This window comes from Mizuhopecten yessoensis, unplaced genomic scaffold, assembly GCF_002113885.1.
Source record: "Mizuhopecten yessoensis strain PY_sf001 unplaced genomic scaffold, ASM211388v2 scaffold10863, whole genome shotgun sequence".
NCBI classification, from domain to species: domain Eukaryota; kingdom Metazoa; phylum Mollusca; class Bivalvia; order Pectinida; family Pectinidae; genus Mizuhopecten; species Mizuhopecten yessoensis.
The window spans coordinates 31,964-40,009 of NW_018408759.1; the positions used below are offsets into that span (position 1 = coordinate 31,964).

Consider the following 8,046-nt stretch of genomic DNA (forward strand, 5'->3'; position numbering starts at 1 on the left):
AGCCATCTAATGGAACCTCTATCTATATATCTAGCCATCTAATGGAACCTCTATCTATATACCTAGCCATCTAATGGAACCTCTATCTATATATCTAGCCATCTAATGGAACCTCTATCTATATACCTAGCCATCTAATGGAACCTCTATCTATATATCTAGCCATCTAATGGAACCTCTATCTATATACCAAGCCATCTAATGAACTTTAATAGTTGGAGCTTAACGATTCATAATCACGGATTTTTATTCTCCTAAATGTAGTGTGTGGATCCTCTAAATCACTCAAAACAAAATTCACTATCCGACATGTTAAGGAAAAGTCATAACAATTATATTTCAATAACAGTGTCACACGAACGGAGATCCGTAACAGCTGCCACACATGTTGTAGCGCATGATTGGTCCGTTACGTAATAAGAAGATTCCTAATATCAACATTACTTCAATCTAAAAGCAAATATATACTTATACAACTATAAACATATGTTCCTATAGGGAACGCAATAATATTAATGAACTTGTAAGTCACTCCGAAGGCTTTTCCAAGCTTTCGGGCTTAGCCCTTCGTCAGGGATTAAATGTCACTGGACCTCCACTATGACGTTGATGTTGATGTTGATGCCTTGCTACTTTGGATTCCTCCTTAACCATTTCCAGTGCGCACACCCGTAAGTCCGTAATAGAATGACCTCTTCCAAGAAAGTGATGTGCCACCGGTTTATCTATTCAGCCGGATGTCCGACACATGTTCCTTTATCCTTTCCTTAAGTGTACGCTCCGTCTCTCCCACATATACAGATATGTCACATTTCAAACATGATAAACAATAAATAACATTACGGGTTTGGCAGGACTGCCCATCTAGTGCCCTATATGTAGACTGGTAAGATGTATCAGTAGTTGTTTCTATGAGTCTATCACACACATCACAGTCGGACGTACACTTATCCTTTGTTATCCGGAAACAGCGCTTCAACTTTCCATGCACCAATATGTCTGCTATGTTTTTGTCTCTCTTGTAGCTGACAATTAATAAGTCCTTGAAGACAGCTTTCATTCTTTCTGACTTGTGCAGTAATCTCATGTGTCTCCGTAGAATTTCATTGATGTCTGGCAGCTTTGCTTGGAAAAGAGTTACTTATACAATGTATGTACTACCGTCTAAGTACCGACAAAATGACAGGCTTTTCCCCATCCTGCACATGTGTTTCTCCCACCCTTCACATGTGTGTCTCCCGTTATAGCCGGGAAAGATCAGCTTGTCACCCCCTAGGGGGAGATAGCCTCGTGCCGATTAGCACGTGTTCGATTGTGACATCATTAAAATGCGTCACCTGTAATTGTGACGTCATCAAAAGTGAAAGACAATTTTCATACCCCAAATGTGTTTTTATTTACGCTACTGTCGGTGGAGTTGTGACTGAAATAATAGGACGGGATGATTTTTTTGGTTGTCTAACCCGAGGCAGAGCCTCGGGTTAGACAACCAAAACACATCATCCCTCGGATTGGAGATTTCTCTATCACACCCTCAAGGTAGGGGAAGATTCTATTAGTCTCCCGTTTTAGCCGGGAAATATCAATTTGTCAGTCCCTAGGGGAATATAACCTCGTGCCGTTTAGCACGTGTTCAATTGTGACGTCAATAAATGCGTCATCGGCAATTATGAGGTCATCAAAAGTGAATGACGATATGCATACCCCACATGTGTTTTTGTTTACAAACATGGCAGACTTCTGTCGGTGGAGTTGTAACTGAAAAAATAGGATGGGAAAAAAAGAATCATCCCCAACCTTGAGGGTCTAACAGAAATCGTCAACCCTTGGGGTGATTCTTTTGGTAGTCTAACCCTCGGCAGAGCGCGGGTTAGACAACCAAAATAAAATCCCCCTCGGGTTGGAGATTTCTCTGTCACACCCTCAAGATAGGGGAAGATTTTATTAATCTAACTGGATCATAACAACAATATGGTAATGACATACATGTATATAACATTTCTCTATCATCTATTATCTCCCTAAAATACAGCTCAGGCCAAGTAAACCTAAACACAGTTTCACAAGTTACCGACACAGAGGTGCAGTGGGTTACAAAGCTATTCCTACACAACTATCATTCGAGTGATACAGCGCCGTCTGTTTTTAACTAATTCTTACCTGAAGTGTTCCTTCTCAACACGACGTTGACCGTCTGTCTAAACTTGCTTCTTTTTATATCCCGAGATTTAGAGGCTGCGCAGTAGGGAGAATATTTTCATATCATAAAAACACTTGTAAATAACAGCAGTCAATAGATCGGAATTAAGAGCTTTATTGACCCCTACTCATAGCAAAAAAGCATGGGAAATATTCCCCAACTGTCGGGAGGTATGACAAAACTTCATAACAATGCGTATTGACACAGGTGATGTAAATATAAACAGAAAAGTTACAAGATATTCCAATTTAATAAAATTTGATGACAATGAAACACGTAGCACGTGCGGTGTACAGGGATTACTAGCACTTGATGACATCGGTGACCCCGATATGGCATGTATTAACAATACAGACAGAAACGAGTTTAAAAGCTGCAGCAGTGAAAGGTAGTTTGTCGGTATCATATAATATACAATCAGGGGCACTTTTTGAACTAGCAGGCTTTTTACTATAATTATTTATCTTTATATTTAATATTTCTATTTTCTTTATATTTCTAGTTATTTATTTATTTCTATTTTTTATTTCTATTTTTATATTTCAATTTACTTATTTTTTGATTATCGTTGTTCGTTAAGCTGGATAATTAAAGGGATATATACATTTTATATGTGTATACTCTGAGGTAATGCATCCGTCTTTCTTTCTAATGTAACATGACTATCATCTTCTATTTCAATAAATCGTCAAAAATCTTTCATTCTACTATTTCATCATATATTATCTCTCATTCCAATATTACATCCTACATCTCTCATTGCAATATTACATCCTACATCTCTCATTCCAATATTACATTCTACATCTCTCATTCCAATATTACATTATGCATCTCTCATTCCAATATTACATAATGCATCTCTCATTCCAATATTACATTATGCATCTCTCATTCCAATATTACATTCTACATCTCACATTCCAATATTACATTATACATCTCTCATTCCAATATTACATCCTACATATCTCATTCCAATATTACATCCTACATCTCTCATTCCAATATTACATTCTACATCTCTCATTCCAATATTACATTCTACATCTCTCATTCCAATATTACATTCTACATCTCTCATTCCAATATTACATTCTACATCTCTCATTCCAATATTACATTCTACATCTCTCATTCCAATATTACATTCTACATCTCTCATTCCAATATTACATTCTACATCTCTCATTCCAATATTACATTCTACATCTCTCATTCCAATATTACATTCTACATCTCTCATTCCAATATTACATTCTACATCTCTCATTCCAATATTACATTCTACATCTCTCATTCCAATATTACATTCTACATCTCTCATTCCAATATTACATTCTACATCTCTCATTCCAATATTACATTCTACATCTCTCATTCCAATATTACATTCTACATCTCTCATTCCAATATTACATTCTACATCTCTCATTCCAATATTACATTCTACATCTCTCATTCCAATATTACATTCTACATCTCTCATTCCAATATTACATCCTACATCTCTCATTCCAATATTACATTCTACATCTCTCATTCCAATATTACATTCTACATCTCTCATTCCAATATTACATCCCATATGTCGCAGTCTTTATTACCTATCTGTTCTAGCCCGATGTAAACAGTTTTATAACGTTATATCTATTTACGGTTGTCTTTGTTTAGCAGCAATTGTTGTACACATTAAATCGTTCTAAATAATCGTTGTAACGTGAGGTTTCATCTGATTGTATATTGAATATTGTATATTGTATATTTTATTGTATATTGTATATTTTATTGTATAATGTATATTGTTTATTATATTGTATATTATATTGTATATTTTATTGTATATTGTATATTGTATATTGTGTATTTTATTGTATATTGTATATTATATTGTATATTGTATATTGTATATTATATTGTATATTGTATATTCTATTCAGTTGTCACCCTTTAATTCGATAGTAGTTAATGGATCTTTTAGCAATATCAAACAATTAAGTAATCGGTTATATTTCCGCAATTACAAAAAGCATTTGATAAAATTCTATATTTACAAAATCTAGACTTAACCACTTATTTGATTTTCATACTTTGATCAGTTGGTCGAAATATATTCACTCGACATCCAAAAGTGTTGTACGTACTGATGAACATTTAAGTCAATAAAAAATGCATATCTTAAAATTTCGCGATAGTTCGATTTAATTAATCAAAATCTCTTGTTTAGTACTAGGCGATAATTTCGATATTTTAAGTTAATATCTCGAAATGTCAAGATACTCATGCGAATTTTGAGTACCTAATACAAAAGAAAGAACTATTTTCTAAATTTCCTAGCGCTTTTCCACTGCAACCTTACTTGTATTTCACTAAATAAGGAAATATTACTGTAATTACGAACAAAACGAACCTTAATAGTAACTGAATTTATATTTGTGTTTTCAAAGGTTAATACCAGGATGTCAGAAATCTGAACATATGACAGATAGTTCGTTCATGATTCGAACAAAAAAATCAAATTTAGTGCCATGAACTGTAATCGATGGCTCTAAACATAATTACAGATTAACCCAGAAGAATAAATCCTGATCGCTTGTATGAGACAATTTAAGGAAGATTAAAAACACATTGATTCTGACGTCTAGAGCAGGAAGACTGTGGTACCGTACCACAATGCAAGCATCACTGGAACACATGTAATCAAGCAAGCCGGACATAAAAACGCCACTGACCGGGGCTGCCGGTAAATCCATCAATTGTATGGCCGAGAGTGTAGATAACCACACCTAACCAACCCGGAGACATTTGTTAATACTGCCGTCACACCGGACTGGCGTCCTTACCGCGTCCTAAACTGTCATATTTTGGAGAACGCCGATGGTCGCATTGAGAACGCCAAAGATTTTTCTAAAATAAATCCAGATTTCGAGTCAGCCGTCACACCGGAGTTCTGTGCTCTGCGATCTGTGTATGTACACGGCGTTCCCAACACGACCTTACCGCGTTCTTACTGCGTCCTTGGAGTTTCTATTGAGTTTACACGGCGTCACTGCGGCGTCCATACGGCGATCAGCGGCGACCCCACTGCGACCCCACTGCGTTCTTAGCGCGGACAATAGCTCAAATCCCGAAACATCGCGGTAAGGACGCCATAGACGTGATGGGGTCGTGGTAAGAACCCCATAGACGTGGTAAAGACGCAGTAAGGTCGCCATTGGTTCCCCCGATCCTTTTCTCCGCGTTTACATGGCGACTCTACCACGTCTGTACTACGTTCCTTTGGCGTTGTTCGGGTTCCTACTGCGATGCTACGGCGACCATGGCGACCTCAGGGCGATCCCACGGCGTCCTGAGCCAGGACGCGCTCAGGACGCCGAACCTCGGCGTTTACTTTGAACATGTCCAAAGTAAACGCCGTCGCTCTGCGACCTTCGGTGTCCTTGGGGTCCCCACGGCGTCTTGATGCGTTCTCACCACAACCCTACGGCGTCCATGGCGTCCCTTCCACGTCCTGGGTCGCCGTAGGGACGCCGTAGGGACGCCAGTCCGGTGTGACGACTGTATAACGCATCGCGCAGAAAATACGTCAATAGTAAACAAAGTTTAACCGTCTAATTTAACAGGAGACAGCCTAACGATGTTCCCGTTCCTCTTCTCAATCGTTTTTATTAGTAACACATTTGCTTACTGCGAGGTAAATGGTACTATTATTAATCTTAACAATTGTTTGCTTTAAACCATCTGACATCTTACACCTCTATTCACACTTCATTCTCTTTTACCGCGATGTACGAAGATTCTCGTTTACCGCGATGTATGAAGATTCTCCTTTACCGTGATGTATGAAGATTCTCCTTTACCGCGATGTATGAAGATTCTCTTTACCGCGATGTATGAAGATTCTCCTTTACCGCGATGTACGAAGATTCTCCTTTACCGCGATGTACGAAGATTCTACTTTACCGTGATGTATGAAGATTCTCGTTTACCGCGATGTATGAAGATTCTCGTTTACCGCGATGTATGAAGGTTCTCCTTTACCGCGATGTATGAAGATTCTCCTTTACCGCGATGTATGAAGGTTCTCCTTTACTGTGATGTATGAAGATTCTCCTTTACCGCGATGTATGAAGATTCTCCTTTAGCGCGATGTATGAAGATTCTACTTTACCGCGAGGTATGAAGATTCTCGTTTACCGCGATGTATGAAGGTTCTCCTTCACCGCGATGTATGAAGATTCTCCTTTACCGCGATGTATGAAGATTCTCCTTTACCGCGATGTATGAAGATTCTCCTTTACCGCAATGCATGAAGATTCTCCTTTACCGCGATGTATGAAGATTCTCCTTTACCGCGATGTATGAAGATTCTCCTTTACCGCGATGTATGAAGATTCTACTTTACCGCGATGTATGCAGATTCTCCTTTACCGCGATGTATGAAGATTCTCCTTTACCGCGATGTATGAAGATTCTCCTTTACCGCCATGTATGAAGATTCTACTTTTCCGTGATGTACGAAGATTCTCGTTTACCGCGAAGTATGAAGATTCTACTTTACCGTGATGTATGAAGATTCTCCTTTACCGAGATGTACGAAGATTCTCGTTTACCGCTATGTATGAAGATTCTCCTTTACCGAGATGTATGAAGAACTGGTATATGCCCTTGCAGGTGAACGACAATAGCTGCGATATCCTAGATAGGAACGGTGTATTCGACACCGGGAGAAGGTCTTGGACTCTTGTTTGCCTATAACAGGCTTCTTCAACAGTGACGTAACATTAGCTTTCTTTAAACTAATGGAACCTTTGGCTCATCATATGACTTTCTTGCCGTTGAGCGTCTTAAGAAATTCTTTCAAATAAGATCTGTGGGAGGAGGATCCAGGTAAAAGTATGTTAATCTTAACATATTAAGTTTTATAAAAACATGTAGTCTTTTGTTACGCGGGTTGTGTTTCGTGTTCTGGTTATGTAATCTGACGAGATTGTAGGATCCGCCCCGGCCTGATGACCGTTCCGATCCGTGCCTACTGCCAGACGTTTGTTTGTACTTTTGTACATATTTCACAGGTACAAACGAATCTCTCACAATACACTTTACCAAATTACACTCGCTCTTTTTTCTTAATTTGTTCATATTTTTCAGCTTTAAGTAATATCAAGTTATTTAGATACACTGAGGAAAAAGTCCCTTATGACAAAAAGAATGGAATCGTCTGTTAAAAGAAATATTTGGTGTATAAAATACTTATGTGAAGAGATAGGGATAACGCACGTGGGAAAGGGCTCGTTGTGCACTAGCCAAACTAAATTATACACACGTGCAGGAATGGTCACTAACGACAGTTACATGTATGATAAAACAAATAAAGTAAAAGATATTAGTGAAGAGCGCGGTCAGATTGTTAGAATGCTTGCAACTTGGACTTCCATGTTGTAAGTTAAAACAATGGTTTAATATAATTTTAATCCTATTTTCAGCTGAAATAACTGCGTGATGTAATATTCCATATTCTATCTACTACACCTATTTAGTCTGGATTTTGTTTGAGCGACATTTCAATGCAGGCACATTAGGCAAACTTCTATAGAATTTCTGAACCTGATCTACACATACGGACGTNGTTAAGCTGTGTGTTCTTTATCTGTTGTAGCCGTGGTATAAGATCTATGGACCTATCCGTAATTTAGCTGTGTGTAGGCTATGTTCTTTCGACTAAACTAAATTTTCCTATATCATATAGATACCGTATCTGAACTAACTTACATAGTGTGTACATCATATATTACCTATAGTTACACAGTATTCCGACACATCCACTCTATGCCATGCCAATAACT

The 8,046-nt window shown here is 38.0% G+C and overlaps 1 protein-coding gene across 1 annotated transcript in view; it reads right to left on the minus strand.

Annotated features, from left to right (window-relative positions):
- The window catches only part of LOC110463054 (monocarboxylate transporter 12-B-like), a 19,997-nt gene extending 17,742 nt beyond the window's left edge, over nucleotides 1-2,255 (minus strand). The window contains exon 1 of the mRNA XM_021517392.1: nucleotides 2,161-2,255. The gene's annotated coding sequence lies outside the window, so the exon portion shown is untranslated. The remainder of the gene's footprint in view (nucleotides 1-2,160) is intronic.
- Between the last annotated feature and the right edge of the window lie 5,791 nt (nucleotides 2,256-8,046).